Source organism: Oncorhynchus clarkii, chromosome 19, assembly GCF_045791955.1.
Source record: "Oncorhynchus clarkii lewisi isolate Uvic-CL-2024 chromosome 19, UVic_Ocla_1.0, whole genome shotgun sequence".
NCBI classification, from domain to species: domain Eukaryota; kingdom Metazoa; phylum Chordata; class Actinopteri; order Salmoniformes; family Salmonidae; genus Oncorhynchus; species Oncorhynchus clarkii.
Genome location: NC_092165.1, coordinates 43067227 through 43091921, shown reverse-complemented (window position 1 = coordinate 43091921; position 24695 = coordinate 43067227). Strand labels below are relative to the sequence as shown.

The window sequence follows — 24695 nt, the reverse complement described above, 5'->3', positions numbered from 1 at the left end:
GATTAAGGGTCTCGGGGGTCCCCTCCAGGTTAAGCTGACGGGTGGCCGCCGTGAGAATGATTGTTCTTTCTGACCCATCATCTAGAACAGCGAATGTATCAATGCTTCTCCCTTCACTTTTCAGAGTGACCTTGACCACCTTCAACATGACCCTTGGAGACCGGTTCTGCTGGTCGAGGTACAGCTCCTTTGCAGCTCCTACCATGAGCATACTCTGCTCCTTCTGTGCTTGGGGAATTAGATCATGCAACACGGTGAGATGGATTTCTTTACAGCGGTTGCAGGGTTTCCTCAATGTGCAGGTCTCCGCCTTATGGCTACGGGCACACTTGTAGCATCGCTCGCCTGAAGTGATCCAGGCCTTCAATTGAGTTTGAGTGAGCTTTTTTACCCTTGGGCATGAGCCAAGGAAGTGCCCCTTACTATTGCAATATGGGCAGTAAGGCTGGAATTTGATGTTCTTGCTCTTGAGAGGGGTCTTCTTCCCGGGTTCCTCCCCATCCTCACTATTTAAGTACATGGTAGTGGGATTTGGCATTTTCTGTCCCTCCTGGCATTCAAACTCCTTCCTTCCCCCGGTGGCTATGGCTGAGATTGTGGCCTGGTGAGCGATGCTCTTCGCCTTTGCCTTCACCTCCAACCATGCGGCCAGGTCTCTAAGAGCATAGGTGCTTCTCGAGCCCTCTTTCAGGATGCCCTTATTCAAACAATGTTCAATGAAACTGTCTCTGAGGTACACTGGAAGTTTGCTAAGAAGCCTGTCCACGTGGGAGCCACATTTCAGCTCGTTCCCGTCTTCTCCTTCAACGGATTGGAGCATCGAGGTCAGGGATTGGACAGCCAGGGAGAATTCTTGGAAGGCAGCATGGTCTCCCATTTTAATTGGAGACGTGTTCAGGATGTTGTTTAGTTCATTCTGGACTAGCTGACGTGGCTCACCATATCTCTCCTTCAGGGCCTGGAGAGCTGCAGTGTATGGTGTTGCGGAGTGCATAAAGGATTGGGCCAGCCTGTATGCACTGGGAAACCGCAAATGATCCATTAGTACTTGGTATTTGTAGCGTTCTGACAGATGACTGTGAATACCCAGTAGGCTCTCCAATGCCATTTCCAAAAGGACAAATTCACTCTCCTTTCCGTTTTCAAAGTATGGCAGTTTGGGTCTGGGAATTCCATAGGCTGAGGCTACTAGAAGTTTCATAATGTTGGCTCCCTCTTCTGGTTGCGTGAAGGATAAACCCGGGACTTCTGATGAGCCCACTGTGGCCTCATTGGGCCGGTCCCCTACTGTCCCAGACCCACCATTTGTGGCAGCCGGAATTGGGCGAGAGCCCTCCGACCTGTTTGAGGACTGGCCTGGCCCTGGACAAAAGGAACGATTTGCCTTGGTTGGTAATTGGCGGAAAGGCGAAGGAGTGATGCTTTGTCCAGATGGAGGAATGCTAACTTGTGTCACTGGCATAGAGGGCGTTGGCGGAGCGGCCTGTCTCCCGTGCTCCGTGTTGGCTGTTGACCCCGGAGCCTCCGGGGACTGTGTGCCATGCTGTACCAGAGGGGCAGATTGGGAAAGAAAGGCAGACAGTTCAGGTCCATGTGGAGGTGTGGTCAGGTCAACTCCCTGTTCGTTCCTCTCCAGGAAGGATGAGACCATCCGTGCCTCCTCCAATTCCCTTCTGGCTTGACGGTGCCGTCGCTGCTGTGCCAGGTCCTTGGCAATGAATTCCCGTTCCTGTAGAGCTCTACGGGCCTGCACATCCAGTTGGTGACATCGTTCATCAGCCTGTCGTTCCTCCTCAATCTGACGCTCAATTTCTTCCAAAGCTAATAGTTTCATCCTCTCTTGTAGGACAGCGGTCTGTGAATCGCTGAGGGCTAGTGAATGGCGGCTGCCATGGCCACTCCCAAAGGGGTATCCACTGGTCGAACTCCCACTCCGTCTAGAGTGCTTCGATGATTTCCCATTAGTTAAGGAGTGAGTGGAGCCTGCCTCAGGAAGCTGGTCGACCTGTGCGGTGGGAGTTACCTCCTCCATAGGTTCTTCATGTAGACCACTTTCCTGCTCCAAAGCAGTTTCCAGTCCTTGGCTCAGAGGGGATGGTTGATGGCTGAAACATATAGTTGATCCATCAACACTTTGAGCTCTGGTGGGCTTGCCCTTTGATGTCGGAAACTTGACCACATAATCCGAAAGATAACCAGGTGCTTGCCTGGTTCTTCTGGTGCTGCTGGTGATTGAGGATGAAGCCTTTGTTACTTTAGGCTTAGCTCCTGGATATTTCCTTTGTTCCAAGACCTTTCCCTCAGCTGCTCTCTCCTCCTCTCTTCTTCCTTCCAGTGGAGACAATTCTTCCCTCTCCGCCTCCATTTCCTTTTCACCTGTCTTTGGTTCAGTCATCATCCTGCTCGAAGGACCATTGAAAGATTAGTGGAATCTGTGTGAGTAGCTGGACAGGTAGGATGACTGACAGTGAAGGTGAACAGGTGGTCACGTGTCAGGTGACAGAGGAATGGATGAGACTGAGGCAGGAATTCCTTTAACCATAAAGTGGTATATTTACTGAGTAGTCTGTGCTGCATCACAAAGGAAACAAATAACATGTATCCAATCAGATTCATAATCAAAGATCAAATCATATCATTCATTATTAACACAAGTTAGGGAGGTCAACAGTTCAGTTCATTAAGTCAATAGTAATCATCCGCGAGTCATTTAGGCTCGTAACTATTTATCATAAATCATGAAAGAATACAAACAGTGAATGGTTATACAATCTATAATCCCCATCAAAGTCAATCAGTTAGCAAACAATGACGTTTCTCATTTCACTCTTTCAATTGTCTTCATGTGTACATATAATTCATTTCAATACATATGAACCATATCGATTGCATAATTGGCCTATGAGGATCCGTAGGGCCGTGATCATTGACAATTCACATTACACAATATGTTTGAAGCGTGCGCTCCAAGCCGCGCTCCGCGGTAAAACCTATAAACAATAACTGAATGGCCCACTCTCTCGATCGCCACAGATAATTCAGATGAAAGGTAACATAGTCGGTGGACTTACGTGGATTCATGGACGCACAGAACTTCTGGATCAGATGGAGTTAAGGAAGAGAAAGCAGCGAGATCAGGCGATGGCAATTTCCTCCTTTTATGGAGTTGAGATCTGTCGGACATTTCCACCTGACCTAATTAGAGCGCCCCTGGTCCAGCTGAGTAAATGGCAATGAATTAAAGGAGTATTCCACCAACTCCATGGGCCTTTTCTACAGGAATTCTAAATACAAGTGTACAGTTGAAGTTGGAAGTTTACATACACTTAGGTTGGAGTCTTTAAAACTTGTTTTTCAACCACTCCACAAATTTCTTGTTAATAACAAACTATAGTTTTGACAAGTCGGTTAGGACATCTACTTTGTGCATGACACAAGTAATTGTTCCAACAATTGTTTACAAACAGATTATTTCACTTATAGTTCACTGTATCACAATTCCAGTGGGTCAGAGGTTTACATACACTAAGTTGACTGTGCCTTTAAACAGCTTGGAAAATTCCAGAAAATGATGTCATAGCTTTGGAAGCTTCTGATAGGCGGATTGACATAATTTGAGTCAATTGGAGGTATAACTGTGGATGTATTTCAAGGCCTACCTTCAAACTCAGTGCCTCTTTGCTTGACATCATGGGAGAATCAAAAGAAATCAGCCAAGACTTCAGAAAAAAAAATGGTAGACCTCCACAAGTCTGATTCATCCTTGGGAGCAATTTCCAAATGCCTGAAGGTACCAAGTTCATCTGCACAAACAATAGTACGCAAGTATAAACATCATGGAACCACTCAGACGGCATACCGCTCAGGAAGGAGACGCGTTCTTTCTCCTAGAGATGAATGTACTTTGGTGCGAAAAGTGCAAATAAATCCCAGAACAACAGCAAAGGACCTTGTGAAGATGCTGGAGGAAACGGGTACAAAAGTATCTATATCCACATTAAAAGGAGTCATATATCGACACAACCTAAAAGGCCGCTCAGCAAGGAAGAAGCCACTGCTCCAAAACCGCCATAAAAAAGCCAGACTGTTTGGCCATAATGACCATTGTTATGTTGGGAGGAAAAAGGGGGAGGCTTGCAAGCCAAAGAACACCATCTCAACCGTGAAGCATGGGGGTGGCAGCATCATGTTGTGGGGGTACTTTGCTGAAGGACTGGTGCCCTTCACAAAATTGATGGCAATATGAGGAGGGAAATTATGTAGATATATTGAAGCAACATCTCAAGACATCAGTCAGGATGTTAAAGGTTGGTCGCAAATGGGTCTTCCAAATGGACAATGACCCCAAGCATACTTACAAAGTTGTGGCAAAATGGCTTAAGGACAACAAATTCAAGGTATTGGAGTGACCATCACAAAGCCCTGACCTCAATCCTATAGAAAATGTGTGGGCAGAACTGAAAAAGTGTGTGCGAGCAAGGAAGCCTACAAAACCTGGCTCAGTTACACCAACTCTGTCAGGAGGAATGGGCCAAAATTCACCCAACTTATTGTGGGAAGCTTGTGGAAGGATACTCGAAATGTTTGACCCAAGTTAAACACTTTAAAGGCAATGCTACCAAATACTAATTGAATGTATGTAAACTTCTGACCCACTGAGAATGTGATGAAAGAAATAAAAGCTGAAATAAATCATTCTCTCTACTATTATTCTGACATTTAACATTCTTAAAATGAAGTGGTGATCCTAACTGACCTAAGACAGGGCATTTTTACTAGGATTAAATGTCAGGAATTGTGAAAAACTGAGTTTAATTGTATTTGGCTAAGGTGTATGTAAACTTCCGACTTCACCTGTGTATATACAGTCGTATGAAAAAGTTTGGGCACCCCTCTGAGGCTGCATAATAATTTACTCTGTCGTCACAGAAAATTATCACAGTGGCATGCCGTTCATTTTCTAATAAAAGCTGAGTACTGGGGTATTGTCCAGACAAAGATTTTTAGTGTAGCAATATTAAGTTGTATGAAATTAAATCAGATGTGAAAAATAAGCTATGCAAAAATGTGGGCACCCTTGTCATTCTGTTGATTTGAATACCTGTAACTACTTAGCACTGATTAATTGGAACACACAATTGGTTTGGTGAGCTCATTAAGCCTTGAACTTCATAGACAAGTACATCCAGTCATGAGAAAAGGTATTTAATAAGGTGGCAAATTGCAAGTTGTTGTTCTCTTTGACTCTCCTCTGAAAAGTGGCAACATGGGGGCCTCAAAACAACTCTCAAATTACCTGAAAACAAAGATTGTTCAACATTATGGTTTAGAGGAAGGCTACAAAAATCTATCGCTGAGATTTAAGCTGTCAGTGTCCACTGTGAAGAACATAGTGAGGAAATGGAAGACCACAGGCACAGCTCTTGTTAAGGCCAGAAGTGGCAGGCCAAGTAAAACATCGGAGAGGCAAAGGCGAAGGATGGTGAGAACGGTCAAAAACAGCCCACAGACCACCTCCAAAGACCTACAACATCATCTTGCTGCAGATTGTGTCACTGTGCATCGTTCAACAATTCAGCGCACTTTGCACAAGGAGAAGCTGTATGGGAGAGTGATGCGGAAGAAGCCTTTTCTGAACACACGCCACAAACAGATTCGCTTGAGGTATGCAAACGCACATTTGGACAAACCAGCTTCATTTTGGAATAAGTTACTGTGGACTGATGAAACAAAGATTGAGTTATTTGGTCATAACAAGGAACGTTATGCATGGCGGCAAAATAACACAGCGTTCCAAGAAAAACACTTGCTACCCACAGTAAAATTTGGTGGGGTTCAATCACGCTGTGGGGCTGTGTGGCCAGTGCCGGTACTGGGAATCTTGTTAAAGTTGAGGGTCGCATGGATTCCACTCAATATCAGCAGATTCTTGGGAATAATGTTGAAGAATCAGTCACAAAGTTGAAGTTAAGCCGGGGCAGGATATTTCAACAAGACAACGACCCAAAACACTGATCAAAATCTACCCTGGCATTTATGCAGAGGAACAAGTACAATGTTCTGGAATGGCCATCCCAGTCCCCAGACCTGAATATCATTGAGAATCTGTGGGATGATTTGAAGCGGGCTGTCCATGCTCGGCAACCATCAAACCTAACTGAACTGGAGATGTTTTGTAAGGAGGAATGGTACAAAATACCTTCATCCAGAATCCAGATACTCATTAGAGGCTATGGGAAGCGTCTAGAGGCTGTTATTTTAGCAAAGGGAGGCTCTATTAAATATTGATGTGATTTTTCTATTGGGGTGCCCAAATTTATGCACCTGTCTAATTTTGTTTTGATGCATATTGCACATTTTCTGTTAATCCAATAAACCTCATTTCACTATTGAAATATTAGTGTCCATCAGTTATTTGATAGATCAAAATGAAATTGCTGATCCAAACACCCAATTATTTATAAATGGAAATCATGGAAATTGTCAAGGGTGCCCAAACGTTTTCATACGACTGTATATAGTTCATGAGTTTCAACTGTATTTAATCACTTTGCAAAATGAATGGATTCACATACAAGGCATAAATCTTAATTTGAAAAGCATTACAAAGCATTATTCTAAGCATGATCAGAGAAAGAAAGAGAGAGACAATGGCTTGTGCCATGGCCCATAGCGCTTGGGTGAGGGTGAGAAAGAGTGTAGGTATCTCACCACAGCAAGTCAGGAACAAATAAGAGAAAGAACAATTCATCTAAGACCCCATTATAAGCATCAGAGTTGTTTGAATTCAAAATATGAGTTGTTGACCAATAGTATTACCGTAAACTTAACCTCCAATCGGATCAGACCTACATGATGTAACCTCTGATTCTCAGAGATGAGACAATGGGGGTTGATGAGATCAACACAGAGAATTCTGAATTTCTAAGAAAACAGAGAACATTCTTGCATACAGTTGATTTGTAGATTCACTTCGAGGTCATGGCTGCCCTAAATGTACATATATTTTGCAGATGTTATCGCAGGTGCAGCTAAATGCTTATGTTTCTAGCTCCAACAGTGCAGTAATACCTAACAATACAAAACAATCCACAAAATTCCCCAAGATTTTAGTAAAGGAATAAAAAAATATCAGAACGAGCAATCTGAGTCAGGAATATTATTATATGTATATGATGGTGAAAATAAGACACCAAAAAAAATATATATATATAATACAAAGTTGGCTAAGAGGTAAAAAAAAAAAAGGGCAACCATGTCACGCCATCTTGTTGAGTCCATCGTCGTCTCGATCACTTTCTTAGCTATCTTACTCATTGCACTAACAAATTGACAAATAACTCATTGTTTGTCATTTGGAAACTTATGAGAACAAGTACAAACTTCAGCACACAACGTCCAGGGGGTGAGCAAACTCTAAAACTGTGGGACAGTTTAGTTGGCACAATACAAGACAGTCTGGGTTTCCAATTGTTGGTTTAAGTAGCGTGATTCCTTCCTGTTCACACCGAGGTGCAGAGCGGAATAATTCAAGGAATGAATCCGAGCCTCATGCTTATCACCTGTGGAAGGCGGGGCTTCCAGCGAGGCATGGATTTCATTGGCCTTGTCAGGCGTGATTGTACTGTAGATCCTTCAACCGAAGTCGCGACCAAAACAAACCCCAAACAAGTTTTTAGAGTCACAAGCTTGATGAAGTCATTGCGTGCTCGGAATATGGGACCAACTTCTAAACTTTTGACTACTTTAATACACTACAAGTGAATACTTATGAATTATTCAAATGAGAGGACTAGATAAAAAAAGTGCTTTCATTTCTAAATGGGGAAAATATATGTGTGGAAATATCCTCAAATAAAGGCTGACAGATGTTTCATATAAGGCGACCGACCGTACAATCTGAAACCTAAAAAATTGGAGTATAGAACCAAATGAAACATTTTAGCTTCACTGTCCAAATACATAAGAAGGGGAGTGAATATCAACATGACACAGAGGCGTTCCAGCAAGATGGGGAACAAGAGGTGGGAGAAACATCACTGACAAATATGGATTTTGGATGAGAGAGGAGTGGAGGGTCAAGAGATTTGGAAAAGGGAAGCTTCATTAAAGCTAGCCTAAGATCTGATTCCAGAAAAATTCAGGGAAAAAAAATATTAAACTGAGTGTACAAAACATTAAGAAAACCTTCAATTTGTCAGGGCATGGACTCTACAAGCTGTTGAAAGCGTTCCACAGGAATTCTGGCCCATGTTGACTCCAATGCTTCCCACGGGAAATTGTTGAGCGTGAAAAACCCAGCAGCATTGCAGTTCTTGACAAACTGGTGGGCCTGGCACCTACTACTATACCCCATTCAAAGGCACTTAAATCTTTTGTCTTGCTCATTCACCCTTTGAATGGCACACATACACAATCCCTGTCTCAATTGTCTCAAGCCTTAAAAATATATCTTTAACCTGTCTCCTCCCCTTCATCTACACTGATTGAAGTGGATATGACAAGTGACATCAATAAGGGATCATAGCTTTCACCTGGATTCACCTGGTCAGTCTATGTCATGTAAAGAGAAGATGTTCATAATGTTTTGTACACTGAGTGTAGAACTGCAGTGGGGAAAAACGGGTGAATGTGTGTTTCCATGATCCATACAGATCATACGAATCACCAGAACTCACTTTAGCCTAAACCACATTGAAATCAATCAAATGTGACAGGCCACAGGAGGTCTCTGGTCATTAATCTGTGACTTACATCAACAGTTCAGTTCACCAAACCTTTTAAAATGTTCCTCCTCTCCAAAAAAATGGTGAATTCCAGAGACTCAGACTAAACAACATCTGAGAGAGCATACATATCTTTCTCTACAAAGCCTTTGGAGAGAAATCACTACTGATATTTGGATCTGTTGATGTGAAAGGGAGATATTTTCCAGTTTATTGCAGCTAGACAGAATTAGGTGTTATAATTATTCCATTATTAAGAGAATCCCTAGTCCCCCAGATGAAGCTTGTGTCACCTCACTTACAGGCTTGTTCCTGGCATATTAACCCGCAGGGCAATAACTATGCAGAATGGACGGCAAAATTATAGTCCATAGGACAGACACACTTGGCTGGTACCAAAAGGGCTGTAACCAGGCTGCAGTAACATCATGCAGTCAGAAGGAACAACAATCATAAACAGTCATGAGTTTGGACTAAGCAAACTCACCAAGTCAATGATGTGAACCTAGAGTCTCCCTATATACTTGCTTTTATTTCCGACCAATACTATCAAACCCTAGAACCCTACTCTTACAACACCTAAATGAGTGGGTTGTGATTAGAGTATAGGGCTACATCTATAAAGAGGTAGAACACTTAAATGTAATCTGGCAACAGAATCATGTCGTTTTGCTGGTGGTGGTTTTCATAATGAGGGTATCCTCCAGATTTGGCCTTAATTAGCTAACAACAAATATTATTTGTTTCTCACTAATGAGGCTAAAAACTGATTTTGCATCTCATTATATATAGCCAATTCCCCTTGAAGTTAGAGTGCGGTTAACGTAACTGTTTTGTGTAATACTGGCTACTGATACTTGAATTAAACATACATAAGTTGAGTTGTGGATCACCATGGCAAAGTCTACAACCAGTTGGTAAATTGTCAGGCCTAAATGGGATCCAGGCATATTACATAGACTCTGAAAGCGACATCTATTGTGTAAAAATCCATACTACCAGATGGGGGTGAGGCAGGTACGCCAGAAAGCCATTGTGTGGGGTTGTGAAGAGCCGCACCTTTGAACAGCGATATGGCAAAACCACTGAATCCATGGCTGATGCTCTCTTTTGCTACACACTAAATTAAAATCACAAATGTCAGTGGATGGAGAAGACAAATCCATCACCCTTTGTCCCAGGTAAATTCCTTTGTTAATGGGGGTTTTCCCTGAGAAACCAGAGCTTTTGCAATGTGCAGCAGTTGTATGGTTGAAACTCTACACAGAGTCCCAGAAAGAAACCATGCTCAACTGTTTCCAAGGAACATTGGGAAATAGAATTTGAGGGAACAATGGGAGTGAGCCATTAAACACTAAAAATAATCCTTGGGCACAGACAATCAATGGAATTAACGAGTTCACAAATGAAGAGTCAAATGTGTTCAGCATTTTAAAATAAAGGCGTTAAAGACCTTACAAGTGATACAGACAGAATGTGTTGCAGCCGGCCGCGACCGGGAGACCCATGAAGTGACGTCCAGCTTAGGGGAGGGTGCTGTTGTGCACTGAATGTGTGCACGCAGAACCTGTTATTTCTTTTTGGTTCTCTCTTGCCTGACCTTCAGCTAGCGAGGTGCCTGAGAGCTGTGACTGCGCCAAGGGCTAACATATTGTGCGTTCTCTCTTCGTGCGCAGGCCAAATAAAAATCCAACAAGCAGACATCCAGTTGTGGCAGTGTCCTCATTAAATTACACAACGCAGAACGAACCACGCTACATATGCATTGTGTCATTGGAGTCTACGTCCACTTTGAATGTTTGTATCAATGACTGTATATGCGTGTGTGTGTGGCTGCTTTGAACTCACAGTCATCTCTGGGCTCTGGCCCAGCAACTCCAGCTGCAGCTGGATCACTTGGAGGCGCCTCTCCTGCCCTCTCTTCTCCCTTTTATCCTGCAAGACCTTCTCTCCTGGCAGCATTCGCTGTCCCAGCCAGCCTCCAGACCCTGATAGACACAACAGACAGTACACGTTCTCATGGGGATCACACCACTCACTCATCACACATGTGGAAGGAGACATTTGCTTGACCATAAAAGCAGAAGGGACTCCCATGAGGCAGAATCTGTCACACAGGAAACAGCCATCAAGACATCCACTTCTTAAACGAATAACTACATTGTGTAAAAATGCTTTCATCCTCCTAAAGTCAAATTAGTCTTGTCTGTTGAATTTCACTGTAATGGTGCACTGTAATCAATACAATACAATGAAACCCAAATGGTAGATTTCTGTGCTACTTTTTATAGTTATGTCAAAAAAATGGAGACGCATAGGAGAGTTGAAACCAAACTGTTGTCAAAAGAGATGAGAAATCTGAATAACCTCACTCCTCATGGGATCCAACATAAATCTCATATTTATGGCATGCACTTGTAAGCTGGGGACACATACAGTGCAGTATGCTGCATCCAAAGCAAATGTGGAAAATGGGTCAGGAGGAAATGGGTGAATCATGCCTGGAAGAGTATCCAGGGCTGATAAATGAGAAGGCCTTGAGAGCTTGTCATCTTGACCATAGGATCTGTTTCATGGGTAGACCATAGGTCTGGGTTACAGAGGAGAGAAACTGAACAGGAATCATGATGCGGTTAAGACTCCATGGAAACACAGATGTCTACCCCCGATATCTATAGGTCACATATGTCGTTCATATAGGTTTACACTATAGACACTTACTGTAAATGGTCATTAAGGTGAGTCACATCAATGGGTTCACACTGTCACGTGGTGGAAAATATTTCAGGAAAGACACTTGTACTTAGGTTCCAAATGGCATCATGGAGTGGTCTTTATTTCTTGCTTGTTTTGAGTGACCAATAGATGACCTGTGATAAGGTCACCAACTAACCCCAAAAAATATATGAGTTCACATTTAAGCAGTGGTGGAAAAGTACCCAATTGTCATACTTGAGTAAAAGTAAAGATACCTTAATAGAAAATGACACAAGTGAATGTTAAAGTCACCCAGTAAAATACTACTTGAGTAAAAGTCTAAAAGTATTTGGTTTGAAATATACTTTAGTATCAAAAGTAAATCTAATTGCTAAAATATACTTAAGTATCAAAAGTAAAAGTATGAATCATATCAAATTCTTTATATTATGTAAACCAGCGTGATATTCTTGTTTTTTTTAATTTACGGATAGCCAGGGGCACACTCCAACACTCAGACATCATTTACAAATGAGGCATGTGTGTTTATTGAGTCTGCCAGATCATAGACAGTAGGGATGACCAGGGTTGTTCTCTTGATAAGTGCGTGAATTGGACCATTTTCTGTCCTGCTAAAGCATAAAAAATGTAAAGAGTACTTTTGTGTGTCAGGGAAAGTGTATGGAGTAAAAAGTACATTATTTTATTTTCTTTAGTGAAGTAAAATTATGAGTTGTCAAAAATATAAATAATAAAGTACAGATACCCCGAAAAGGCTACTTAAGTAGTACTTTAAAGTACTTTAGACAACTGCATTTAAGACATAGGCCTAGATAAGTAAAATAGTTGTTGGTTCTAAGAGCCACAGGGTTGATTAAGTGTATCCAACCAGTGCTATGTGGTTAAAGTCTCCACCTCCTCTAGTCAGGTTGAATGACATGTAAGACTATACATGATCTAATAATGTCAAAATGAGGGCTATTTCATATAAAATAGACATGTTAAGTGAGAGTCACTCATTGGGAAATAGTAGGTTATGAGAGAAGTCTGTTCCAAGAAAACGGAATAAATAAATAAATTAACATGTTATGATTAACATATTTATGATTCTATATGACTTGAGGTCAAGATGAGGAAGGCTCAGTAAGGAAGCATCACATAAATTCATTAAATGCAAGTCTGTTATAAAGGCCTTGTATTTACTTCCATAAGTAGTAAAGGTAACACAATAAGTGTCAATTACAACTCTATTGATATCTACATTTGTCAACAAATCATCAAGCACTATGAGATTATTCTATTCATTTTCCATTTAGAATTAACCAACAAAAAGCCCTGTCTTAACACATGGCATGGGGAGTGTCTGTGTGGCTTTACCTATAAATGCCCTGTAGTTTCCCTGAGCCTGAGGGAAATGATGACAACCTCCATGTGACGTCTCTTTTTAGTGGTTGTTATTAGAGTGCCTTCAGACTCACTCACATGGACCACCAGATCCTGGACCACTGTGGGATCAGGTTGCTCTCGTGCACTTGAGTGAGAAACATGCCGACCAAACAAGGCAAAATATACACTTAAGTCTAGTTTTACTACCTTACTCACACCGCTAACTACATGTTTCTAAAAAAGCAAAAATCATTGGAAAAAGACAGCCCATTTAATTTGGAAAGCTTATTCTCAGCTACTTTCAAGAAAGCACAACGATCGTCAGCAGGCTAGATGAGAGACACATTTAGGTTTGAAATACCATTTACTTATTTTTGATATAATCGAGCATGTCTTATTTTGTATAAATTGTATCACTTATAATAGCTACAGAGACTACAATGATATCATGTGCTATTTCTATTGAATGTACTGTAATTTAGGTTAGAGCTATCAACACAATGCTATGGTCCAGATCTTAAAGAAAAATGCATACTCTACCCACCCATAATTATAGCAGAGGGAGATGGAGACTCCACATTGCACATGCTCATTAGTATCCCATCATAGTACCTATTTGAGGACCCTATGCACCAGAGGGCTAATTCTAACAAGCCACCTGACTGTAATAAAAGACTACATCTATGTTATTAGTACATCTATAGAAAACACCACAGCTATGTGACAGTCCATAAACATTTTACATTGGGACAAGTCGTTGTTGTGACAGAGTACATTTGGTGACTAATGTCCAAGATTTTGTCAGATAACACCATGAATTGTTGAACTCAGGACAATGAGAAGCTGATACACTTTGACATGGCATTGATATACAGATTTTTCAGAACCCCACAACAACTGAATCTTGTGTTAATGAATCTATTATAGGACAAATAAATCGTGTTCATTGACCTTAATAGACTGCAGCTATTGTTTTTACATTATAGTCTGCCTCTTTATTTGTATCTGACTGTAATCATTTTGGAATGTGAGATAGCTGTAACCTAATAATAATGGGTCCGAATCCATCACTTCCAACACAGCACTGGAGGCCCTGTTTAAGGTTATATATGAACATCAGCCAAATGCTGGTAATTGGCTTTCCACTGTGCAGGCACTTGACATGCTGTTGAAGATCTACAATCATCACACAACCTATCTGGGTCAGATATAGGGGCCAATATAAGCTTGCCTTTATTTTATTTAATCAAAAAAATACACTAGTGTTCAAAAATTTGGGGTCGCTAAGAAATGTCCTTGTTTTCCATGAAAACATACATGAAATGAGTTGCAAAATGAATAGGAAATATAGTCAAGGCGTTGACAAGGTTATAAATAATGATTTTTAATTGAAATAATAATTGTGTCCTTCAAACTTTGCTTCATCAAAGAATTCTCAATTTGCAGCAATTACAGCCTTACAGACCTTTGGCATTCTAGTTGTCAATTTGTTGAGGTAATCTGAAGAGATTTCACCCCATGCTTCCTGAAGCACCTCCCACAAGTTGGATTGGGTTGATGGGCACTTCTTAAGTACCATACGGTCAAGCATCTCCCACAACCGCTCAATAGGGTCGAGATCTGGTGACCGTGCTGGCCACTCCATTATAGACAGAATACCAGCTGACTGCTTCTTCCCTAAATAGTTATTGCATAGTTTGGAGCTGTGCTTTGGGTCATTGTCCTGTTGTAGGAGGAAATTAAGCACCGTCCACAGGGTATGGCATGGAGTTGCAAAATGGAGTGATAGCCTTCCTTCTACAAGATCCCTTTTACACTGTACAAATCTCCCACTTTACCACCACCAAAGCACCCCAGATCATCACATTGCCTTCAACATGCTTGACAGATGGCATCAAGCACTCCTCCAGCATCTTTTCATTTTTTCTGCGTCTCACGAATGCTCTTCTTTGTGATCTGAACACCTCAAACTTAGATTAGTCTGTCCATAACACTTTTTTCCAATCTTCCTCTGTCCAGTGTCCATGTTCTTTTGCACATATTAACATTTTATTTTTATTGGCCATTCTGAGATATGGCTCTTTGCAACTCTGCCTAGAAGGCCAGCATCCCGGAGAAGCCTCTTCACTGTTGACGTTGAGACTGGTGTTTTGTGGGTACTATTTAATGAAGCTGCCAGTTGAGGACTTGTGAGGCGTTTCTTTCTCAAACTAGGCACTCTAATGAACTTGTCCTTTTGCTCAGTTGTGCAACTTGTCCTCTTGCTCAGTTGTCCTCTTGCTCAGTTGTGGCCTCCCACTCCTCTATCTATTCTGGTTAGAGCCAGTTTGGGCTGATCTGTGAAGGGAGTAGGACACAGCATTGTACGAGATCTTCAGTTTTTTGGCAATTTCTTGCATGAAATAGCCTTGATTTCTCAGAACAAAAATAGACTGATGAGTTTCAGAAGAAAGTTATTTGTTTCCGTCCATTTTGAGTCTGTTATCGAACACACAAATGCTGATGCTCCAGATACTCAACTAGTCTAAAGAAGTCCAGTTTTATTGCTTCTTTAATCAGACAACAGTTTTCAGCTGTGCTAACATCATTGCAAAAGGGTTTTCTAATGATCAATTAGCATTTTAAAATGATAAACTTGGATTAGCTAACACAACGTGCCATTGGAACACAGGAGTGATGGTTGCTGATAATGGGCCTCTGTACGCCTATGTAGATATTCCATAAAAAAATCAGCCGTTTCCAGCTACAACAGTAATTTACAACATTAACAATGTCTACACTGTATTTGTCATCAATTTGATGTTATTTTAATGGAGAATATTTTGGGGGCTTTTCTTTATAAAACAAGGACATGTATGTCTAAGTGGCCCCAAACTTTTGAATGGTAGTGTATGTCAAACACAATATAGTATCAAAAAGAGAACCTTAATATAACAATAGTGGAACGAGCTTCCCCCTAACGTCAGGGCAGATAAGAGTCCCTTCTTATCTTCTGAAAACGTCTGAAATCCTACCTCCTAATGGAGTATCGAGCTAAATTACTCAAATGTAATGTAAAAATAAACTCAGCAACGAAAAAAAATGTCCCCTTATCAGGACCCTGTCTTTCAAAGATAATTCGTAAAAATCCAAATAACTTTACAGATCATCATAGCAAATGGTTTAAACACTGTTTCCCATGCTTGTTCAATGAACCATAAACAATTCATGAACATGCACCTGTGGAACAGTTTACAGACGGTAGGCAATTAAGGTCACAGTTATGAAAACTTAGGACACTAAAGAGGCCTTTCTACTGACTCTGAAAAAACACCAAAAAGAAAGATGCCCAGGGTCCCTGCTCATCTGCGTGAATGTCCCTTAGGCATGCTGCAAGGAGGCATGAGGACTGCAGATGTGGCCAGGGCAAAAAATTGCAATGTCCGTACTGTGAGACGCGTAAGACAGTGCTACAGGGAGACAGGACGGACAGCTGATTGTCCTCGCAGTGGCAGACCACGTGTAACAACATCTGCACAGTATCGGTACATCCGAACATCACACCGGCAGGAAAGGTACAGGATGGCAACAACTGCCTGAGTTACGCCAGGAACACACAAAACCTCCATCAGTGCTCAGACTGTACACAATAGGCTGAGAGAGGCTGGACTGTTGTACGGCAGGTCCTCACCAGACATCACCAGCAACAACGTCACCTATGGGAACAAATCCACCATCGCTGGACCAGACAGGACTGGCAAAAAGTGCTCTTCACTGACAAGTCGCGGTTTTGTCTCACCAGGGTTGATGGTCAGATTCGCGTTTATCGTCGAAGGAATGAGTGTTACGCCGAGGCCTGTACTCTGGAGCGGGATCGATTTGGAGGTGGAGGGTCCGTCAAGGTCTGGGGCGGTGTGTCACAGCATCATCGGACTGAGCTTGTTGTCATTGCAGGCAATCTCAACGCTGTGCGTTACAGGGACGACATTCTCCTCCCTCATGTGGTACCCTTCCTGCAGGCTCATCCTGACATGACCCTCCAGCATGACAATGTCACCAGCCATACTGCTCGTTCTGTGCGGGATTTCCTGCAAGACAGGAATGTCAGTGTTCTGCCATGGCCAGCGAAGAGCCCGGATCTCAATCCCATTGAGCACGTCTGGGACCTGTTGGATCGGAGGGTGAGGGCTAGGGCCATTGCCCCCCAGAAATGTCCGGGAACTTGCATGTGCCTTGGTGGAAGATAGGGGTAACATCTCATAGCAAGAACTGGCAAATCTGGTGCAGTCCATGAGGAGAAGATACACTGCAGTACTTAATGCAGCTGGTGGCCACACCAGATACTGACTGTTTCTTTTGATTTTGAGCCCCTCCACCCCCTTTGTTCAGGGACACATTATTCAATTTCTGTTAGTCACATGTCTGTGGAACCTGTTCAGTTTATGTCTCAGTTGTTGAATTTTGTTATGTTCATACAAATATTTACATATATTAAGTTTGCTGAAAATAAACTCAGTTGACAGTGAGAGGACGTTTCTTTTTTTGCTGAGTTTATATCTTGTGACATAAACTCAGACCTAGATTTTGTTTGCAAATATTTTATCCATTCAATAGCATATCAGGAAAGCTAATTTAGATATGCCTAACCTAACCAAGAGATTCCATTTTGTTTATGACATCAAATACATGTATGTGATTCATGAAAATTAGAATTCAGATTTGAATGATCAGTTTAAGTATTTTCAGTTCCAACACAACTCACTTTAAGGGGATGATGACAGATTCTGTCCAAAAGCATTTTATTCTGTCACTTTTGGTTATTCAGGATTGTAGCAATAGGCCTAGATGTCTGTTGACGAAAAACAAGTAAAAGTTGATTATCTAGGTCAAATACTGTCTCAAGACAAAATTGAAATACAATCAATCATCAAAGTGGTAAGAGAGGTAAAAGTGAAGAGCCAAAACAAATGTGTGAATCTCACAAAAACTGATATTGGCTTTGGACATAACTGAGCTGTGGGCATTTTTCTTTTTTATAATATTTTTTGACCAGGCACCTAAACCAGTGACACGTGCCGTCATGCATATCTTTTATTTGTCAGGGGTGAAGAACAGACACAGAGACTGATACTGAGCACTGAGTAGTGTCTGCTCCAATGTGGGTCCCACCTGTCCTGCTGCTCACCATATCAACAGCTGGATCCTATTGATACAGACACCACTGCAAATATAGCCCACCTGTCACGTTCTGACCTTAGTTTATTTTTAATGTCTTTGTGTTAGGTTGGTCAGGGCGTGAGTTGGAGTGGGTTGTCTATGTTCTTTTTTCTATGTCATATTTTCTACATGTTTGGCATAGTATGGTTCTCAATCAGAGGCAGGTGTTGTTCATTGTCTCTGATTGAGAATCATACTTAGGTAGCCTTTTCCCACCTGTGTTTTGTGGGTGATTATTTTCTGTTTAGTGTTTCTTCATCACCTTACAGGACTGTTTTGGTTTTTGTTTATTCACGTTGTTGTTTTGTTCGGTGTTCAGTTGTTTAATTAAAATAATGGACACTTACCACGCTGCGCATTGGTCCTCCTCTTCTTCCACCAACGACAGCCGTTACACCACCAACTGCAACAACAAGAAAACGAATTAAGTCACATTTGCACTTACCATCAAGCAGCATGGTGTATATGCTCATAGTAGACAGATATTTATCCTGACACAGTCAGTACATGGAAGCAGCTTGCAAGCATATTGATGTTAGATTTATTCTTGACTACGGGAGTCTAGATTCAGGTAACAGGAACCAAAGGAAGTGCATAATTCCCTTGTCAACAGACTGAAGAGGAGACAAACAAGGCATTCCGTTCACTGATTTTGCACAAAAAAAATACACCTTAAAAACACATTGGCATAAGACTAATGCTCTTGCAGGGGCTTAAACTCTCACCCAAGCGCTTAACATGCTTAACTTGGTCTAGCTTGGAAAAGGTTATTAATTGTTTTGCATATCTACTAAATTAAATAAACCATGTGGATTTTGCATTCTTGAAGGTGAACTTCCGACAGGGCTCTTCACTGACCAGTGGAAGCTGAACATACCAATGAAAACAGGAGCTAGCCTTTGCCTGACTCACTCAGAGCGGGTGTTTTGAGAACAGCATGCTCCCCTCTCTGTCTGGGCTACAGCAGAGCTTCGTATTTGGGGTGTGCCACGTGGACTCTGGCTATCTGCCAAGGCCTTTCCCAATGCCTCGCCACAAGCGCTGCACTGCGAGAGCTCTGGGGTCCGCCATGCCGTGCGGAAGCACCGGCTGAGAGCCTCTCAGTCAGACTGACGCTTTGCCCAGCCACCCATGACCCGTAATCCTTCTCCCCACCTCGCAGACAGAGGTGTGAAATGCAGCTGTGGCCCTGTCAGAGCACCACCTGTAGAGTGAACCCTGGATTCTCCTGACCCCTCCTGTCTCAGCCTCCAGTATTTATGCTTCAGTAGTTTGTGTCGGGGGGCTAGGGTCAGTTTGTTATATCTGGAGTACTTCTCCTGTCTTATCCGGTGTCCTGTGTGAATTTAAGTATGCTCTCTCTAATTCTCTCTTTCTTTCTTTCTCCCTCTCGGAGGACCTGAGCCCTAGGACCATGCCTCAGGACTACCTTGCATGATGACTCCTTGCTGTCCCCAGTACACCTGGCCGTGCTGCTGCTCCAGTTTCAACTGTTCTGCCTTATTATTATTCGACCATGCTGGTCATTTATGAACATTTTAACATTTTGGCCATGTTCTGTTACAATCTCCACCCGGCATAGCCAGAAGAGGACTGGCCACCCCTCATAGCCTGGTTCCTCTCTAGGTTTCTTCCTAGGTTTGGGCCTTTCTAGGGAGTTTTTCCTAGCAAACGTGCTTCAACACTTGCATTGCTTGCTGTTTGGGGTTTTAGGCTGGGTTTCTGTACAGCACTTTGAGATATCAGCTGATGTACGAAGGGCTATATAAATACATTTTATTTGATTTGGACATGGAGGTCAACCCAACAGCAAAAGAACTTGAACCCCACACTAATCAACCTACAAAGACATACACTACAGCCCACACTGATCTCCCTCCCTCTCCCTCTACTTACCAGAGACCTGACTGACAGAAAAAAAACATATACACTTAAAAAAGACCTCATGACAGGAGAACAATTATATATTAACATATTTAACTTGTGTCAAAGTTGACCCTTTTCCTTCCATGTCTTTTACAACAGCGTGCTGGATCATCTGCGGATGCCACACTGATTGCTGGACATTCCTGAGGTATTTGAAGATGTACTCATGGGTCATCTGGACTTCATAGTTCTTTCTTTGTATCTGAGGGTGGTCTGGAGCAATCATTGATGTGCAGATCAAAACCGCATGGTTTATCTATTACCCAAAAAGAACACTGAATGCAATATTAGTCCAAAATGATGTCTTGCATGTCTTATGTCTCACATAACAGGCATAAAATACAATTGGACTATATGTTAAGCTTGGAGGAATGCATGGGTACAATTTTCTAAACATTTCTCGGCAAAGCAGGAACTACACTAACATCAGGGGTAATATAATGCCTCTGATCATGCTATTCTCTCACCAACTAAAACACATCACAACCCAGCACTTCTGCTAAAGGTTAGAGAGACTCTGGAGAACACTAACCAATGACATCCCCCCTTTTACACCCCTCAACAACATGAAGTAGCTATAACTTTAGCCAAAAATGACTCATTAATAAGTTGAGTAACATGCTCTATTCTTTAATACTTCTCCAAAGCATCTGGAGCTAGACCTACTGACCCAAGAATTTATTTCCCCCAAAACACTAAGTGACACAAATGTGGTTGAGCGCAATATTTGACCTACATTTTCAGCTGTTAACAATCTCTTATACAATAACATTTATTGATTGGACACATATCGCTGAACAAGGAGCAGTGTCTGTGGTAGTAGTGACTACAGAGGGATGTGATCATTTCTTGTCCTACTGGTGAACGAACAGCTAAAGTGCTATCAGAAAGTTTTCATACCCCTTGACTTATTCCACACTTTGATGTGTTACATCCGGAATTCAAAATTGATTAAATAGATTATTTTTTTTACCCATCTACATGCAATACCCAATTTTGATCCTGATTTTCACATTATGGAAGATTGTGTGTAGGCCAGTGACACAATTTAATCCATTTTAAATTCAGGATGTAACACAAAAAAAGTGTGGAAAAAGTAAAAAGGTGGAAAAACCTTTTGAAGGCACTATATTATATAGAATATAATATTATTACAACTGTGTCAGGCAATGAAAGGGGAATGGATTCCCATAAAAATGAAAAGGGAATATATTCCCATAAAAAACTGCCTAAAGCAAGCAATCAGAACGCATAGTGTAAATGGCTTGCTGTGCATTTGTTTCTTAAATCCATTTGTCATTGTGTCGCTAGTCTAGGCCTATATCAAACTCTTAACATTGGTATGGATTAAAAAAATTATAATAATGTCAATCAAAGAAGTAAACACCAGTGCTCCTGTTGACAGCACCAATGGGAAAATTGCTTATAAAGAGCCTATAAACCTGATCCATGGGAATTACAGGCCAGGGAAGGGAAGGGTGTGAAGTCATCTCTTTACTCAGGCAAGAAACATTTAAAAAAGGGGGCAATCAGCAGTTGCTACATCCATTTTGGACGTATAAATGAATTATATGTGCCCATTGATTCTTGACAAAAATGCCTCATGAGCTTAGTTGAACTGTTGTACCCCATCAGAACCCCAAAGGTAAGCTTGTTTGACTCCAATGTTTGTAAACAAAGTAAATGTAAACATTCACTGTAAAGCCTCAAAACATGGTTAAAACTATAATTTGTATATCATGGACTCAGTCCAGGTTGCATCCATAGTTGTTTATGAATTTTAGAATAGTAATATTTCTCCAACCCCATCTCACAGCTTTTTACTGAATCTGTGGCAGGGATCGTTTGAACTTCTAATTGACCCTTTAAAAGTGCCACCAGATGACATCTCACTGCTCCAAAGGCTCTCTTTACCACCCTGTTTTATACTTTATCCTCAATTTAAGGTTAATATTGAGTCCCTGACAGACCATAGAAGTTGACTGCCTTGTCAACTCTGGCCTTGGTCGTGCTAATCTAAATGGCTTGGTGCTGAACTGCGTCAGATCAAGTTAAAAATGTGCGATTTACTACGAGTTGGACTTTAAAGCTAAAGCAGTTGCCCAGAAACAGAACATGCCTTTTGTATTGTTTCTGGGGTTTTTTTTATATATAAGAGTGAGATTTTCTTCTAATTTTAGGCAAATAATGATCTGCTTATCATCCTATTGGCAAAGGATTAGAGGAACTGATATTGTTCTGTTATAAATTACACTGGCTCTTTTTTGTCATGTCAATTACTCTAGTCCTATTGACGCCAAGGCACACATTAGGTCTTGGGAAAGAAAATCAAACAATAGTGCTGAAAATGTGGAACCATGTGCCTTATAATACAACGATTTAGGTCATTTTAGGAGAGAGCAGTATTTGGGATTGTTTGAGAGATTGCTTGAGAGATGAGACTAGCTCCAAAGTCTCCATGTGATTTGTAACTCCTGGAGCGATGGGATGGGAAGATATACATGTTGCCACATCTGCTAAGAGTATCAAATAAGCCGAGTTTGCACAGTACAGTAGACACTGCTCATGTGGTGGTCAGCAGGGCGTTTCTGTGTTGGTCACTGACTCACCAGTTAGTGCAGTGAAACCATGGGTTTCATCAGAGCCCAGTGACCTCATAGCCTCACACATCAGAAATAGCCAGCCAGCAGACAACAATAACAACGCTGGAGTTACTAGGCAAATGTAAACAAGGCCTTGATATTCTTGTGTGAAGGATCAGATGTGATCACAACCGTCACTGAGAATTCTGGTCCCTAGTCAAATCCCATTGCATCTGCTGCCATGTTGACCGCTATATTTTCTCCCAGCCACCTCCTGCAGAAATAGCATGTGTAATAAGGATCTGTAAAAGCTGCACCACCCAACAGCTGACCCTCATAACAGTCCCCACCTCTAGATTTAACATGCATTACGACAGAAATACACTGTAAGGGGTTGGTACATGTACAGTAATGATAGGCGGCAGGGGAGCGGCAGTGGTTAGAGCGTTGGACTAGTAACCGGAAGGTTGCAAGTTCAAACCCCCGAGCTGACAAGGTACAAATCAAATCAAATCAAATCAAATTTATTTATATAGCCCTTCGTACATCAGCTGATATCTCAAAGTGCTGTACAGAAACCCAGCCTAAAACCCCAAACAGCAAGCAATGCAGGTGTAGAAGCACGGTGGCTAGGAAAAACTCCCTAGAAAGGCCAAAACCTAGGAAGAAACCTAGAGAGGAACCAGGCTATGTGGGGTGGCCAGTCCTCTTCTGGCTGTGCCGGGTGGAGATTATAACAAAACATGGTCAAGATGTTCAAATGTTCATAAATGACCAGCATGGTCGAATTATAATAAGGCAGAATAGTTGAAACTGGTGCAGCAGCACAGTCAGGTGGACTGGGGACAGCAAGGAGTCATCATGTCAGGTATTCCTGGGGCATGGTCCTATGGCTCAGGTCAGTTGAAACTGGAGCAGCAGCACAGCCAGGTGGACTGGGGACAGCAAGGAGTCATCATGTCAGGTAGTCCTGGGGCATGGTCCTAGGGCTCAGGTCCTCCGAGAGAGAGAAAGAGAGAAGGAGAGAATTAGAGAACGCACACTTAGATTCACACAGGACACCGAATAGGACAGGAGAAGTACTCCAGATATAACAAACTGACCCTAGCCCCCCGACACATAAACTACTGCAGCATAAATACTGGAGGCTGAGACAGGAGGGGTCAGGAGACACTGTGGCCCCATCCGAGGACACCCCCGGACAGGGCCAAACAGGAAGGATATAACCCCACCCACTTTGCCAAAGCACAGCCCCCACAACACTAGAGGGATATCTTCAACCACCAACTTACCATCCTGAGACAAGGCTGAGTATAGCCCACAAAGACCTCCGCCACGGCACAACCCAAGGGGGGGGGGGGGGGGGGGGGGGGCGTTCTGCCTCTGAACAGGCAGTTAACCCACTGTTCCTAGGCCGTCATTGAAAATAAGAATTTGTTCTTAACTGACTTGCCTAGTTTAATAAAGGTAAAATAAAATAAAAAATAGACACCAACAGTTTATATTAACCAGAATCTCTCAGTCTTAGAAAACTAGACAACCATGTTGTCGTGACGTGACTTTAATTAATCTGATGACTGTTATTTATTCAATCCACTATGTTTAATTGTTTCCCGATTAAATTAATCATGTAACAATTAACTAATTTGGAATTTGGGACACCACAGCAGAAGTTGTTTACCAAGTTACCATCTCCCGAATTAAACTCTAAAGATGAGTTATATATTGATAACATTCACTTATTAATCATTACCTCATATCAGTTCTCATTCTGAATAGTCGTGACCTTCTTTTGTTCCGCAAGAACCCCAGCCTTGTCTGATTATTCAGTTCTACACCAATTGATTTAATTATCTATTTACTAACTAACTAACAACACAGAATGCACATACACGCTGACATGAGACAAAAGTCCCTATTGGACTGAAAAGATATGACGGCTTATTACACAGAGATGGGAAAAGGGGGTGTGGAAAATAGAGAGAAAGGGTCATTTATCATAGATATACGGCATACGAGCCGCCACCTGTTTGGGTAAGAAATGCAATGTATTTACGTGTAGATGTTTTTGTTGGTCGTCTCTGTTGAAACCAATCAATACTTTTATGGGGAATGGCTCGATAGGTGTAAGGCTCTGGTTGTCTACCATAGGTCACAATGTCCTTGTTAGTGGTCCGGTCTT

General features: G+C 41.9%; 1 pseudogene; it reads right to left on the bottom strand.

Moving 5' to 3' along the window:
• LOC139374496 (fibrous sheath-interacting protein 1-like) overlaps positions 1-24695 on the bottom strand; it is a 54174-nt pseudogene that overhangs the window by 9240 nt on the left and 20239 nt on the right.